The sequence below is a fragment of the Triturus cristatus genome, chromosome 11, assembly GCF_964204655.1.
Source record: "Triturus cristatus chromosome 11, aTriCri1.1, whole genome shotgun sequence".
Lineage (NCBI taxonomy): Eukaryota > Metazoa > Chordata > Amphibia > Caudata > Salamandridae > Triturus > Triturus cristatus.
In genome coordinates this window covers 848,535,968-848,552,494 of record NC_140594.1, presented here as the reverse complement: position 1 = coordinate 848,552,494, position 16,527 = coordinate 848,535,968, and the positions used below count along the sequence as shown (strand labels likewise).

Sequence of the window (16,527 nt, the reverse complement as noted above, 5' to 3'; positions counted from 1 at the left end):
AACTAAATTAAACAGATGAACAAGTTACTTACTTTCGGTAACGCCTTATCTGGTAGAAACAATATCTAGCCAGAGATTCATTACCTTTGAATTTCCACAGCGGAAGACTGGATCCGGAAGATTATTGGTGAGCAGTACTCCGGCGCTAGTAGGTGGAGTCGGTCGGCTCAGCGTGGAGAAGTGTGGCTCAATGGTTAGAGCGGCAGACCCTGATGCAGAGGTCTGGCCCGGGACCAGGGTTCAATTCCCGCCTCGGCGGCTCTTGGATTCAATATCCCCGGACCTGATAATTCTCGCCTCGGTGCCTATTCTAATCATGGGTCCCACTGTGCAACTGTGGGCAATAGCTTGCTTAATCTCCACAATGGCCCCCACAGCGCTAGGATGCCTGGCTTCACCTTGGGGGTGCCCAGGAGTGGACATCTCACAGGAAAACCAGGAAGGGTTCCACAGCGGTATGAATACAGCGCTAAGAGACCTCTGGGTAGAAGTGCGCTATATAAGTACAAATACATTTACATTTACATTGTCCGCACCGGTAGTGATTTCCAGGTCACCTGTACAGGGGTCACCTCGGCACGCTGACGGCAGTTACTTTCCACAACTTTGCACGCCAGAAGCGCAGAGCCATGAAGTGTAGAGCCATGAAGTGCACCAACACTGGTGTGTTCAAACTAACACCCTGAAAGGGATTAGCCCTGACCCTAGAAATCGGTCTGCACAGCGGGGGAGGATGGGTTGGTAAGAAATATGCAGCTAGATATTGTGTCTACCAGATAAGGTGTTTCCAAAGGCAAGTAACTTGTTCATCTGATCTAGACTTCTAGCTGCAGATTCCTTAGCTTTGAATAGATACCCAAGCAATACCTTCACTGGAGGTGGGTCTGTGGATACATTTGGACAAAAGCAATAGGCAGTAATGCTTAGTAAAAGTGTGCAGGGATGCCCACATTGCCAACTGACAGATACCCAGGACTGGAACTCCATGGGTTAACAGTGGTGGCAGCCTAGACTCTGGTGAAATGATCAAGTCTTCAGGAGGCTGCTTCTTTGCCAGTGCATAGCAGATCTTGCTGCAGAGAACGAACCATCAAGAGATGGTCAATTTACTGACCGCACTGCCTTTCTTCGTACCAACATACCAAACGAAGTGTTGGTAGTCCACCCAGAACTCTCGTGTGCGTTCAAGGTAGAATGACAACGCTCTTTTTAGGTCCAGGTAGTGAAGTCGCTCCTCTTCCTTGGAGGGAAGTGGAGAAGCATAGAAAGTGGGCAAGGTGACAGAAAGACCCACATGAAATGGTGTTACCACTTTTGGCAGGAAAGAGGCCCTAGGACGAAGCACCAATTTGTCAGGAAAACTGATTAGAGGGGAGGCTTGGATGACAAAGCCTGCAGCTCACTCACCCTCTAGGCCAATGGTCTTCTAACTTTTTTATGCTGCACCCCCTCCTCCCCCCCCCCCCCCCGGTGGGAAAAAAAAAGTCATTGGGCCCCCCTCAGAATTTTTCCCAATTATATTATTAAATTGGCAATGTTTAAATAGGTCTGTACATATTTAAACAATGCAGCTACGTTCTGTTACTGTTTTACAAAATGCAATCAAATACATGATTGCCAAACATACTATTCTGGGTTAGACAGGCCTTACTTACACGTACAAGTATCCACAGTGTGACTATTAGAAGTGAGGGTGGGGGTTTTTAAGACTATTTGGTGTCCTCTCCCTTTCGACACCTTCTCCTAGCTAGGATAGAAATTGCAAAAGAGGTTAGTGATGGCACGGTTATCAGCACAATGCATCTTTTGGCCAGAGTCTCCTTTTTGAGGTAGTAGTTAGGATAGAACAAAGGCTCTGGTCTTTTTTCGGGACCAGAAAGTAGCGGTAATAGAAACCACAGCAGACTTCAGCCACCGGATCCCCCTCTATGACTCCCATGGCCAAGAGAGCCATGACTTTCTCACGGAGCAGGGAAAAATGAACCTCCATCAGCCGGTCGTACGATGGAGGCATGGAGAGAGAGGTAGTCTCAAAGGAAATGGAATATCCCCTTCAGGTGATCTGCAGAACCACCCGTCCGATGTTGTGGACTGCCAGTGATGGCGGATCCTGCACCAAATGGACGCCCATAAACTACAAGAGCAGGATTAGGAGGGTCTGGAGGCTGCAGCTGCTGGGGGAGTGGTGGCTGGACCAGACCACTGTCTACCCAACCAAGATCAGATAATGTGGCCAGTGAGAGATTTCCACACCCTCACGAAGTGAAGGGTGCGCTCGAATATTTTTGCAAAATAATCACAGGCCCTTTCTGTTGTTTGTCACAAACACAGTTACCTGAACAGCAAATTGCCTAATCTCATGCTAAGAGAAATATTTTTCAAAGGATACCATTATTACAGTAAAACCAGAAGTCTGCATGCAATCATGTTGCATCTAATCTCGTCCACTAATATCCTTTATTTGTTATGAGGTGTTCATAGATTCCTTAATCTTCAAAATGCTTAAGCCAATTCACTCCTTTAAAATGTACATTTCAGTGGCATGTTCTCGGGACATAAATTTTAAAGATTCCTTTCAATAAAGGCATGCGAGGGGGAAGCAGGCTCGTTCTTGGCTTATTGTCCTAAAGCAGCATATTAATATTATACTTTACGTCATGCACACGTGCCCTTCCTTTGTCCCAATTCCCTATGCTTTGCGGGTCGCCTCACTAAGTGGTAACCTGTCACACCAACCCCCATTCCCACTATTAGCACATGCTTATAGCAGTATATTCAACCACAAATCGGTGGAGTCAAAAGTAGCGCAACGCAAAGGAGGTTAATGTACTAATTTCTTTGCAGCCTTGTTTTTTGCAGGACTTACAATCTGGGTCATTTCCGTTTTCTAAATCGTAGTGTGTTTTTATTTTGCACCCACCCCTCAAAGTGTGAGATTCCAGGCCCGATGCTGTGGTTTACAAACACTAAATGATGGAAATCATGGCAAGCCGAGTTCCTCTGTCCAAAGTGTGCCAGAAAGGTTTACTCTACCACAGCAGGGTTGGGTATTTAAATAGTTCTGGTCATGTTACATTTAAAATATTATTCTACTGATTTTTCTTCTATGGGTTGTAAGAAAGTGCCCTCTTTTTGCATGGTTTCCCCCACTTTTTTGCCAAACTGTTGATGTACTTTGACTGAGTGTGTCCTGGGCTCCTGCCAAACAGTTACCCAAGGCCAATGTTCTTTCCCTAAAACTGCATTAAGAGAAAACCCAATTGGCACTCTTTGGCCATAGGTACCAAGGGCACTGTGGCCAGTAAAGGCTTCTAAAGGCTGCAGCACTTATTGTGCCACCCTTAGAGGCCCTGGAGAGAGACACAGAGAGAGAGACACAGACAGACAGACCCCCCCCCCCCCCCCTTGCAGGCCGAGTGTTTTGGTGCAGAACAAAGTGAAGAATCGACAGGACACATCCCTGTATGCCAGGTCTGCAACCCACTGCCCTGGCATAGGTCAGCCACCCCTCTAGCTGGGTGCACTATGCCAGTGGTGAGAGTACAGGTGCACGAGCCCTGTACCCCTAAAGTGCCTAAGCCAATTCTTAGACATTGTAAGTGCAGTAATGCCATTAAGAGTATATGGTGCTGGGGGTTTGTCCCATCTTGGCCTTGACCACCCCAGCGGGGGTACCGGAGTACACCCAGCAGGGTATTAATGGGATGTTCTTGGCATACTATGCGGACTTATACAAGAGTAAGCTGCAGGATACGGGTGATGGGTTAGAGGAATTCTTGGCTGAGATACAACTGCCGCAGCTTGAGGAGGACCAGGCGGATATGTTGGGACAGGAGATCACAGTGGGGGAAATGCGTAGTGCGATAAAACATATGGCGCGTAAGAAAACCCCAGGGGCTGATGGCTTACCGATTGAATTTTACTCAACATACATCGATATCTTGGCCCCCAAATTGCTGGCGGTTTATCAAGAGGCCCGGGACCAGGAGATGCTGCCAGTTTCCACTCGCGAAGCTATCATTATCCCGCTGTTGAAACCGGGGAAAGACTCTGGCTAGGTTGGCCTACCGCCCTTTATCAATGTTAACAACTGAATATAAAATATTGAGTAGGATTCTAGCGACCCGGCTCCTTCCCTGTATGGTGCAACTGGTCCATAACAACCAGGCGGGCTTTATCCCGAAGCGCACTACGGCGACTAATGCGAGACGCCTTCTCCGGATTCTGGGAGAGGATCATAGTGAGACACCCACTGCAGCGGTTCTCTCTGTAGATATTGAAAAGGCGTTCAATAGCCTGGAGTGGCCGTACTTGTACCGGTTCCTTCATGCGTTCGGGCCTGGGGACTCATTTGTGGGGTGGATAGAGCTCCTTTACAGATCGGCGACAGCACGAGTGCGGACGGGTGAGACTATCTCATCTTGCCTGGTAGGGCGGGGTACCCGACAGGGATGCCCGCTCTCCCCGTTATTGTTTGCTTTGGACATTGAGCCTCTGGCCTCCCATGCTAGGTTAGGGAGGCATTATCCTGGCTTAGACCTCCGCGGGGACACGCAGTTTATCTCCCTATATGCGGACGACTTGTTAATCTTTCTCGCAAACACAGATACTGCCTTAGAGGGTGCGAGACAATTGCTTCAAGCGTTTGGGCGGTACTCGGGGCTGGGGGTGAACTGGGCAAAGACTTGCTTGTTTCCGATAGTTCCGTCTGAGGTGAACCCTTATCAGGTGGCTGGCATTCGCTGGAAACCCCGCTGTTTGCCTTACTTAGGCACTAACATTTATCATACCCCCGAGGATTTGCTGGAGGGTAATTTGGGTCAGGCCATACAAGGACTTAGGGGCAGCTTTGCATTTTGGAGTACGTTGCAGTTATCGGTAGCAGGACGGGTGGCACTCCTGAAGATGGTGGCACTCCTGAAGATGGTGGCACTCCCTCGCTTATTGTATTATTTTCCGACACTACCAATATGGGTGCCGTGCTCCATCTTCCGACAGCTCCGCTCAATGGCTGGAGAGTTTCTCTGGCAGACGGCGGGTCGCGATGGCTACAATGATGCATCCGAGAGCCGACGGGGGTATGGCAGTGCCGGACTTTGAGTGGTACTATTTAGCGGCACAGCTGCAGCGGCTCACTCAAGCTGTGGCTTGGGAGTTCCGGGGCCCGGATGGGCCCGAGGGACGGTGGGTCCCACGCTATAGCTGGTCCTTTATAGTACTTCAGCAGAAGATGCACCTCGGACCGCTTACTAACGAAGAGCGGACGCTGAGATTGTGCTGGAATCAGAGTCAGCGTCGGGCTGGATTCGCCCACCGGTATGCCCCGGAGATCCCGCTGGGTATGTGCACGGCCCTCCCACATGGCGGGGACTGGACGGTATTAGCTGAATGGGAGTTACTGGGAGTTCAAGTGCTGGGAGACCTCTATGAAGACGGAATCCTATTGTCATTTCAAGCCCTGCAGGATAGATATGATCTCCCGCGGGGGGGATTACTTGCTGCATTCAGCACTAACCTCGGCAATGCAAACGATACTGGAGGACGGGATTGTCGGAACCACTGACCTCAATGGCGTGCCAATATGTGGTAATGGCTGCAGGAACCTTTAAGGCTATTACGTGCCTTTATAGGCGTATGTTGACTGAGGCACTAGAGCCATTGCGGGAGTTGCATGGGAAATGGGAAGCGGATTTAGGCAGAGAAATTCCCGAGAAGACATGGGCCCAGTTGGTTAGCAGAGTCTGGAAGAGCACGAGGAATGCCAGATTTCAATTGGTGCAATTTTATATACTGCATAGAGCGTACTTGACACCAGCTAAGATTAATCAATATTTTAATGCAGCTGCCGCTTAGTGCCCAAGATGTGGTTTAGAGGGGGCCAACTTCCACCATATGATGTGGGGATGTATGGTTTTGGGAACGTATTGGGAGGAAGTTCTAGATTTGCTGTGTGGAATTACGGATCGTAACAGAGAACCGGAACAGGGTACTTGCCTTTGCACTGGTTCCCGCATACCTCAAACAAAAATGACAAGCAAATTTATAGACTTGGGCCTCGTATTAGCTAAGAGAGAGATTACACTGCATTGGAAATCAGCGAGGGGGCCCAGCGTGGGAAGATGGAGGGCGGAATTACTTAAATGGGCACTGAGCGAAGGTACAATGAGGCTACAACAGGCGCTACGAACTAATAATGAAAAGGCACTGGAAGCAGCGAGGGCGTGGGAGGCTTTAGTTGCAATACTACAGGCACCTGAGATGGGTTCGGAGGGGGGTTCGGCTTTGGAGGGGCAAGAAGATTTAACTGACACCATAGAACTAGGAGAGCAAACCTGGGCACACTCAGTAGAACAAGTGTTGAGCTCCAATGAAAGTATGTTACCTGTACTGCACCAATGTCGTTGAACTCTTTACCGCAGGAAACTTAGATGCTCCTTTATTGTTTACGATGCGTGCACCTAAGACACACTGGTGGTGGGGGAGTGGGTTAAGGGGACAAGCGGCTTGAGATCTGATATGCTGTCATACATTAGATATTGCAATGCTGCTTTATTTTTATTTGTTGTTTGAAAATCAATAAAAATATATATATATTTTTAAATGGTGCTGGGGATTTGTCATTACGAACTCCACAGCACCATAATGGCTTTAATGAAAACTGGGAAGTTTGGTATCAAACTTCTCAGCAAATTAAACCCACACTGAGGCCAGTGTGGGATTTAATGAAAAATGCACTCATAGGGCATCTTAGAGATGCCCCCTGAGAAACGACCTAACTCTAGTGTTGTGGCTGTTTGCCAGCTGCCACCACCAGACATGTTTCTGGACACCTGGGTCGTGAGCCTGCTGCTCTCCGGGGTCTGAAACAATGCACATCCTGGGCCGAGGTGCCAAGCCCCCTCCCCCACGATGGGCAGGGTCCGCGAAGGGGAAGATTTAAAAGCTTGCCACCTTTGTGAGCTACCCCAGACCTTTGCTACTTCCAGCAACTGGATCCCACCGGTTCTGACCGCCACTTTGGGAAGAAAATCCAAAACCAGTTGAGGAAGGGAGGTGTGGCCACCTTTGCCAACCCCACCCCTCAGCTGGGGGAGGCGAAGTGAAGCAAAACTCTCATTCCCCGCCATCTTGCAGATGCGGGGCCAACCAGAGAGGCATATGACCCCCTCCAACTGGAGGGTGGCATAATAGGGGGTGTACCCACCCCAAGGAAGGGACCCATTGGTCCCAACCTTTACTTACCTGTAACACCCCTAAATCTACTACTTTGAGGCAACCCTGAACCTTGCCTCCTCTGACAAAAACCGACCAGAAGAAAAGAAGAAGAAGGACCGAAGAAGCAGTGCTGAAACTAAGAAGAAGAGGAGGACGCCCACTGACTTGGCCCCAGCCCTACCAGCCTGTCCTCTCCTCGAACCTGCTCCAGCGAAATCCCGGTGTGGCCTGCAGCCAGCAGCCTCAAGAACCCGAAGGACCTGTCCTGCCTTCCAAACCCAAGACTGTCTCCCATGAGCACTGGATTTGCTCACCAACAGACTCTGGCCCCAGCTAAAACGGAGTCTGCACCACTCTGCACCAGACGCCTACGGCCAAAGTTTGAGTGGCCCAACTCCCCTAGGAGGTCTCACCAGCAATCCTGATCGGAGATCTGGTGATCACTGACCTGTCTTGACTACCCAAATGATGCCTTCAGTCTCTTTCTGGGGGACAACCATGACTAGAGCTGGTAAGAAACGCAGACGCCTTAAAACACCCCAGTACCTGACGTCCCACGGCCTATGGTGGCCCAACCAACAGTGTCTAAGCATCCCAACTTACCTCTCCAACCGGTGGTCACCTCCAGAAGATCTTCGTCCTCGAGCCTGCAGTCTTTGTTGTAACCGGACAATTCCCATTGAAAACAACAGGGCACCCAATGCCAAAACATCACCATGCACCCATCCGCCGCTGCGGGTGTACTTTAGGTGCTAACTCCGATCCCCCTTTGCCCTGAGCCTAACACCAGAAGCTTTGCTCCCACAACCTAGTCGCCTGCTTGTGAGCAGCCACCAACGGAGGCCCCCTATCCCCTACTGGATACCATTGGGCCTCAGCATTCTGCAACCAGTCGCCCTAGTGCCGCTGAGGGAGTTTCAAGTGTGCATCCTTGACCCTGGGGGAACCCTGGTTCTAACCCACAAAGTAATCTGTAAAGTAACTAGAAAGTATTGACTTACCTGTGACTCAACCAACTGCATTTGAACCTGCATTCAACTGTAAATCGTTGCATAAGATTTTCCAAAGTATTATTTCACTTACCTGCACCAGGCGTGGCTGGTTCTAAAATTAAAATAACTAAATAATATTTTTGATACAAAAAAATTGGTCAGAGTTCAGTCTTTGAGTGCGTGACATCATATGCTGCTTGACTGTGAACAACAAATGCTTAACACTACCCTCAGATAAAGTCTTAAGGTTCTGCAACAGTACCACAAACAGAGAGTAAGGTGCTATATACTTTTACCTCTTTTGGGGTTCCACTGGACGGTGCACACTATATATCATTTTGGGATAGTATATACAGAGCCAGCTTCCTACACGGATGACACGAGATTTTCTGCTGTGACTAGGGAATGATTTTCCGTTCTCTTTTGTGATCTGTATAAACAAATAGACCTACTTACAATTTTGTACTGAAAAGGCAGCAAGCCATGCTGCTTCCTTTTGAATATCACTGGAATGCTGCACACATCAGGTGTGCGCTGTGTGTATGGGGAGCTGGGTGCACATGAAGGGGTAGCAAATCTGATGCCACATAATTTTAGGCACAAGTATTCGGTGTCTGGCCATTCCAGAAGCATGTGATTTAGGCAAAAGTAGGGCGCATCAGAGGTCCAGTTCTCCCAAGTAAATCTCTAGGGCGTCTCACCAAATTACTCCCCTGTATTTAATTACACCCATCTGCGGTTTCAAAAATAGCACGGCCAATAACTTATTACAGATACTGCAGTGCTAATGTCAGCGGACCCCCTCGATTTTGATTTGGAGGTGGTAGTCCTTGGTGTTTTGAAAAGCCCTAGGAGAGGGGTCAGTGTGCCCCCCTCCCCCTCCCGTTGAGGAACCTGTTGAAGAAGATCCTCCCTTGTTTCACACTGAAGTCTGTCAGAGCAACTTGGCAAAACTTGTAACTTGTTATTTCTGCAGTTCTTTGCTGCACCAGATGCTTCCTTGTGTCCAGTTCTGTGATAATTGTTGCTCCTTTTGTCAATGTAGGAAAGTGCCCTTTTTGGGTGGTCACCCACCCCAAACATTTTGCTCTGGATGCTGTGGTAATAGATTGAAAGCGCACTGGGACCTGCTAACCAGGCCCTGGTCACAGTGCTCTTTCCCTCAAAGGTAATGTGAATTGGTACAGCCACTTGGCAAGATGGTTTAACCCCTCTCTAGTACATGGTACCAGTGGTACCCTGGGCAAGGGTGTTAAAGGGGTCACCAGGGCTGCAGTACTTTTTGTGCCACTTTGAGTGACCCAAATAAAAGTAGGGTCTGCAGAACTGCCATTGCAGCTGCCCTAGCAGCTTCCCGGCTCCAGATTGACCCTGCACACACACCATGTGTGACAGGGTCACCTTACTGCCTTAATATAAGTAAGCCATCCCTAAAGGTAGGCCTCCTATAGCCCAGGAAGCTGCATGCGTTATATTATGGGTGAGGACATGCATGACTAAAAAAATCCAAGAAAGTGGAAAAACACAGTGTCACATTGAAGGATCTCAAACGTAATTTCTTGTGGGACCCTCAACAGATATGTTTGGTCGGTGGCATGTTATCTCACTGACGTACTGATAGCAGTCAGCATCATCATCCGGTCTGTCCTTCTGTCAGACTAGAAACATTGTGGGATCCGCGCCTCAGAGACTGTGCTTAAAATTACCTCCTACCTCCAAAGGATTGTGAATTTATTTTACAAATTGGGATAGTGGTGATGTTAAAGGAAAAGAGAGATGTGGGAGTTAAGTGCCCTGCACATCTACATGAAGCATATGCTGAACATGTTTTAGCCTACTTGCGGCAACTTGTGTCGTGGCTTTAGTTAGAACCGCAAGCATAGTATTTTGGATCCCTTTCGCTAACCAGAAGGACACTTCCCACTTGTTGTTCTTGTGTTCTCTCCTCCTGGGAAGTGCGATCACTTCCAGAGGACGGAGAAAAAAGGCCTGGGTAGGAAGAGGGTCACATCTCCACCCTCTCAGGATGGCTAATAAATGACACAGTCAGGGCTTTTAGCCTCAAAGGCCACACCCCCTCTGATATGTATGTGATTTGTCTCCCAGTGGAGACAAAATGCCTCCTGCCCCCAGGCACTTGTGTTTGTGAAGGAAATTAGATATTCAGCAGGCGTAAAACCCCAAAAGGCTAGCCACACCTCTAGGGTGAATTAGCTTGTCTGCATAGTAGAGGATTGCTCATGCCATATTGAAAAGTCCCAAAAATAGAGGTTTCTAGGTAGTTTGGGGAGATACACCCCAGATGTGGTCACCTCAGGAGCAGATTAGCAGCAGGATCAATTGCTCATTGGCTAATGACCTTAACACCCTAAATCCTGGATTTACTGGTCGCCCCTGGCACAAGACCTCCAGATCTGCTCTGAAGAAAAACAAAGAGACCTGTGCCTGCACAAGGCAGGACTCCACAAAGAGAAGGCACAAAGTTCTGCACCTGTGTCAGCTCCCCTGCTCCCACTGGCCTATGTCTCCTCCGGGACCGGAGATCAGTACCAAAAGGAAGATGAACCCCTCTACAACCGAAATACTTCACCAGGACTTCCTAGGACTAGAGGTACTAGTCCACTACAGTCAGCAGGCACAAACCGCACTTTCCAAGACCAAAGATGGACTGTCCACTGGGCTTCGTAGAGGACTAGCCTGAAAATAACCGGCCAGGCCAAGCTTAACCTCCAAGGGGTCCCGCTGAACTCAACCTGCAAGTGACAGAGTGTCACAAGTGTGTCTTTGACAGCTACCGTGGGTCCCCTTTTAGCACAAAGGAAAGCCAAGGCACATCTGCACTCGGACACCTTGGGCAAGGTAAAATTGTTCTGATGGTCAAGGATGGGTCGGTGGGCCCACAAGACCTTAACTCCAAGTGGGTTCAGTTGAACTCACCCCGCAAGTAGCAGAGCGTCAATTAGTGTTTTCTCTATTCACCGCAAGGGTAACGTTTGACAGCTCTGCAAAGTACTGATTTTCCGAACACTTAAAAATCGATAACTCCGGTTATATGCCTTGTACTGATTTTGCTTTGGTGTCTAGGTTTTTATATAAAAAGAAGTTCTAGTTTATAAATTGGTGTTGGATTTCCTTTGAGTTGTGTCAATTACCTACCGTCCATGTTGGTGCTCTGAAATGATTAACACCTGTTTCTCTAAGTAAGCCCGACTGCTCTTTGCCACTATCAGTACACGAGGAATCCTCAAATTGTCTTTAGACCAAGCCATTTTTTGAGCGATTTTTTTCTAAAACACGTTTATTTGGAATTGCAAGGGCCCTGTATGGAACCCCATTCCAATAGCACAAGTAAAAGTACCCAGAGAGTTAGGTTTTACAAGTTTGTGTATTTTTTTTTTTATAAGATCCCAACTGTCAGATAAAGGTAGTGCACAATGGAGAGGTCAGAATCTCAATCTGTCCATGATCCCAGCTTTCAAGGTGAACGATCTCAGAGCTCTGTGCAAGATTAGGGCCATTGGCTTTAGAGCTACAGCCAAAAGGGAGGCCCTCGAGAAGGCCCACAGCCCCTATGAGGAAGAACAAAAGGATAGGAGGGCACTCCTTTACTGGAGAAACTGAAGAGGATGAAGAGCTTTTAGCCCAAACTGACAATGTGGAAGGCAGTGAAGACCATGACTTCGCAGCCATCCCCAGACCCCCTTCCCCAGTGGGAAGTGACAGAGGTCACGCTAGTTCCCCTACCCCCACTGGTAGGATGGTAAGAACTCTAGAAGACATGGTTGTCCAAATCTTCCTGGAGGAGAGAAAGCTTGAACTGGAAGAGAGGAGACTAGCCCTCGAGGTAAGAAGGGTTAAGTTGATTCTAGTTGAAACAGAGAGCGGCAGCAAGTCAAACGGGGAAAGAGAGGAGTCTTTAGATCCTAATATACCCAAAGGGGTTGGTTGTCTTAAAGTATAGTGTTGGAGATGACATTGATAAATGGTTTACAGCTTTTGAACGAGCTTGTAAAATGAGGAACGTAGGTCACCAACACTGGGGTTGTCTACTTTGGGAGTTATTCTCAGTGAATTGCAGAGATTGACTTCTGACTCTTAATGAGAATATGGTAGAGGTCTATCAGCACATGAAGGAGACCTTCATAGAAGGGTTTGGACTCGCCACAGAGCAGTACAGAGTAAAGTTTAGAGAGACCCAAAAAGGCCAAAAACAAAACTTGGCTAGACTGTGCTGACCCTCAGTTAAGGCACTGGAGGGCTGGATTAAAGGCAATGGGGTGGACACTTATGATGGACTGTATAATAGGTTGATGAAAGAGCACATTCTTGTTAATTGTTCCAAGGGCGCTATTACTGGAGAGGAAGGCAGATAAATGGACCAGATCCAGGGAGTCCCAGAAAAAGACCCAAGGTGGGAGTGACCCCACGAAGGGTGCACAGACTTCCCAACAGAAGGAGCTGAGTACTGACAAAGATAAAAAGGAGTTCTCCGAAGGCCCTCAGAAGACTTCTCAGGAGGGTGGGCCCAGAGACTCTTACCAGTCCAAAGGAAAGGGGCATCAAGGTAAAAAATGTGATCCCAAGAAGGCTGGGACATGCTTTGACTAATCAGCCAGGGCACACGAAGGGCGATGCAATATGCGCCAAGAAGCCCCACACTGGTGGACAATCAAAGAGAGTAGTTAGTGTTGGGATGGGAGTAAAAGTGTACTCTGGAGAGGCCAGAGGATAAACCGAGGCTACATTAGTTTCCCGGGGAGGGGTGAACATTGAAGCCTTGGCAGTCTTACCTCCAAACTTAGAAAGGTACAGACAAAGGCCAAGAATCAATGGGACTGCTCAAGTAGAAGCTCCGAGAGATACAGGTGCCAGTTTAACTATGGTGGCAGCCAGACTGTTTCCCCAGAGCAAATGATCCCTGGTGTTAGTCACCAATGCAGATAATGAGACTAAGCTTCATCCAATGGCTTTGGTGAACTTAGAGTGGGAGAGAGTTACTGGCCCAAAGAAGGTGGTTGTGTATCCTGACATACCAGTGGGGTGTCTGTTAGGCAATGACCTAGAGACTTCTGTATGGGGGAAAGTAGAGAAGAGTGATCATGCAGAGTTGCTGGCTCTCTCTGAGTGGCTGTGTGTGACAAATTGGTCACAGGCTGCACTTCAGGGGAGTAAAGAGGACCTGGAGCCTGAAACTATGGCCCAGGACTCTAGAAACAAGACGAAGGGCAAGAAGACCGGCAACACAGCTTCCAAGAGGTCACAGGTTCAGGGGAAATGTCTCCCCAGAGAGATTCAAGATGCCTGAGGAGGGAACTGCAAGTGAGGAGCTTGGGCCTGACCTGGCAGAGCACCTTGATGCAGGGGGACGCTCCAGAGAGAACCTGTGCCAAGAGCAAAAGAGATGCCCTACTTTTGAAGGCCTGAGGCAGCAAGCTGTCAGACTAGAAGGAGAAGATGCAAACGGTACTCTCAGGGTTTATTGGGAGGATGGGCTCCTGCATACTGAGGCCAGAGTCCCCAAACTTTAGTCCTTCTTGCTGGACATCTGGGACAAACCAAAACCTGGAACAGGTTGGTTGCCCATTTTTATTGGCCCCCAGCTGTCTGAGAAAGTAAATAGGTTTTGTTGCTCTTGTGCGACCTGTCAGGTCAGTGGCAAAACAGGCACACAACAAAAGACTCCCTGTTAGACTTGGTTTTCAGCGCGTTTACCCCAAGACCTTTTGACCACCTGTTTTTGACCTATTTTTCATTGGTTTTAAAATTCTGGGCACTTTACCACTGCTAAAGTGAATTTGCTCTCCATGTAAATTGCATTAGGATTGATTTTTCCATGATTTGGATATGTGATTTACTAGTAAGTCCCTAGTACAGAGCACTGTGTGTGTCCAGGGCATGTAAATCAAATGCCACTAGTGGCCTTGCAGCATTGATTGTGCCACCCACACAAGTAGTATTTCAAATGTGTCTCAGGCCTGCCACTGCAGTGTCAGTGTGCAGTTTTTACCGCCATGTCGACCTGGCAAGTGCACCTACTTGCTTGGCCCTAACCTTCACTTTTCTTAAATGTGAGGCACCCCTCGGGTAGGCCCAAGGTACCCCCATGGGCAGGGTGCAGTGTATTTGAAAGATAGGACATGTACTGGTGTGTTTTACATGTCCTGATAGTGAAATACTGCCAATTTCGTTTTCACTATTGCAAGGTTATCTGTCCCATAGGCTAACATGGGAGTTGCTTTGCAACATCTTACAAGCATCGCGGCCTGTATCTGCTTGCTCCCTAAGCGCCCTAAAGAAGATGGTAGACCATATACAACAGTGTATATATGAATTAAAAAAATAACAAAAGGGTACTACTGCACTGGATTATTCCTCCTTGCAATGGTTTCAAATCACTTATTTCAAACTAGTATAATTATTGGTATTAGTCTTGGTTCTTTACTTTATGTTTTAACTGTATTTAATTGCTTGCTTTTGTGGAAGTAAAAATGAGGTATGATTGAGATAAGTTTGTGGAGAGTGGTTGGAATTACCCAGAGAGTACATCTGTTCAATATATGCTTTTGTTAATTTGTTGTGTTATTGAATCATGTTTTCACTGTATGTATATGATAATTCAATATTAATAATGTACTAAAAAGAAGAAACACAAAAAGAGACTTAATACTAAATAAAAATGTTTTGATAAATTTGCCTAGTAGACTGGAATGTCATTTTTGGTTGCTCAAGATTGATGTTTAATGTGGTATAAGTAGTATAGATTTAAAAAGTAATCGATCGCAAAATAATCGACGGAAATGCCTACTCTTTCAAGGGTGCCTTAGTTGTAGTATCTGTCTTGCTCAATGCAAGAGTCTTCTGGGTTTTTGGAATTATGTAGTCCATAAAACTTGAGCCTTCATGTTCTTTAAAAGGTGTATGACTGGTCTACTCATCTACATGGATTAACAAGGACAGTTCAGCATATACCGGCTCCCTTCTCTGCCTTCCTTAAGCTCCTCCTCAAAGGCACTTGTAGTGTCTGAGTCCTTCAACCCATCATGACATGATTGGACTAGTGCCTTTCCCTACAATGTTGAATAGTCACTTTGTATAAAAAGGTATTACATAGAGAAGAGAAAACCCATCTCTGATGAATTCACTTGGCGAGCAAGATGCCTGCATTCCTTTGACATTCTGCTGAAGAGAAGAGGGTGTTGCAGGATGAACAACATTCTAATTGTAGGTTTTCCATGGCCAACCTACCCTTACATGTCCACCAAGAGCCAAATCTGAATGTTTTCTGGTTCACAGACTTCATTGTCAAGCCTTTGCAGTCGGTTCGCGGTACTTCAACAGAGCACAGGTAAACAACTGAACTTGATGATGAAAAAAATAATCCAAGATTAAATCTGTGTACCATGTATTGTGACTTTGAAGGTATGTGATCAAAAATCGCTCTGCACATTCATGAAACAAAAAACTCAGAAAAAGTTGCAAGATTCTACATCAAACACTAGATAGTAAGAGATTGCTTGGCATGTTTATCTACAAAAGGGCTATGCGTAATTTATATTACGCAACTGTAATCTTGCATAAATAAAAACGTATTGAGCAACACACAGTTAGCCTGATTTTTTTGGCTTTTTTGTTAGCCTTACATCCTCACATCTTTCATACCATGTGTTTTGGTTGGAGTGCAAATGTCTTACAGCAACAGTGAAATCTGATTTTGATGCGCAAGCTTGTTCTTTCTCAATTTACAGAAAAGAAATGGATGAGAGTGTCAAAAAAAACTTTGTGGTAAAAGAAATTATTAAATTTCCTGCTCTTTGGTTGTGTACAAAAAAAAAAGAATCAGGATCCGAAGATAAAAAAACATCCGGAAAGTCACAATTTTCACACAGAAGACCAGTTTTACACAATAAATGTAATACCATCCATTCTACTCAAAGAACGCACACATCTGGAGGAAACGATTTACAACTTTGTGCATCCCTACGTTAGGTGACAGTGTAAACAGAAGGTTTACCCAAAAATCTGCATGGACTTGAAAATAACAGCCATGTTCAGATATCCGCCAATGGCGAAAGGGCAAAAAAATGGATCATAGCTTGTGGCGACATCTTAAAAACACTAACAACTTGTTTTATGTACTGCTTAACAATGCACTTGTTCTGGTTTTTAAAAAGTGCAAATAAACATAGCTACTATTATCCGTTACTTTGCTGAGATGACCTCAGAGGGATTCCAACTCATGACCTGCATGTCACAAAAAACGTAATCCAAAAGGAGTTAACACATCAAGTGACTCATCGTGTCTGCTTGATCTTCTATAGGC

At 46.9% G+C, this 16,527-nt stretch overlaps 1 protein-coding gene across 5 annotated transcripts in view; it reads right to left on the bottom strand.

The window, feature by feature from the left end:
* The window catches only part of UGGT1 (UDP-glucose glycoprotein glucosyltransferase 1), an 827,334-nt gene that overhangs the window by 700,081 nt on the left and 110,726 nt on the right, over positions 1-16,527 (bottom strand). The window lies entirely within an intron of this gene.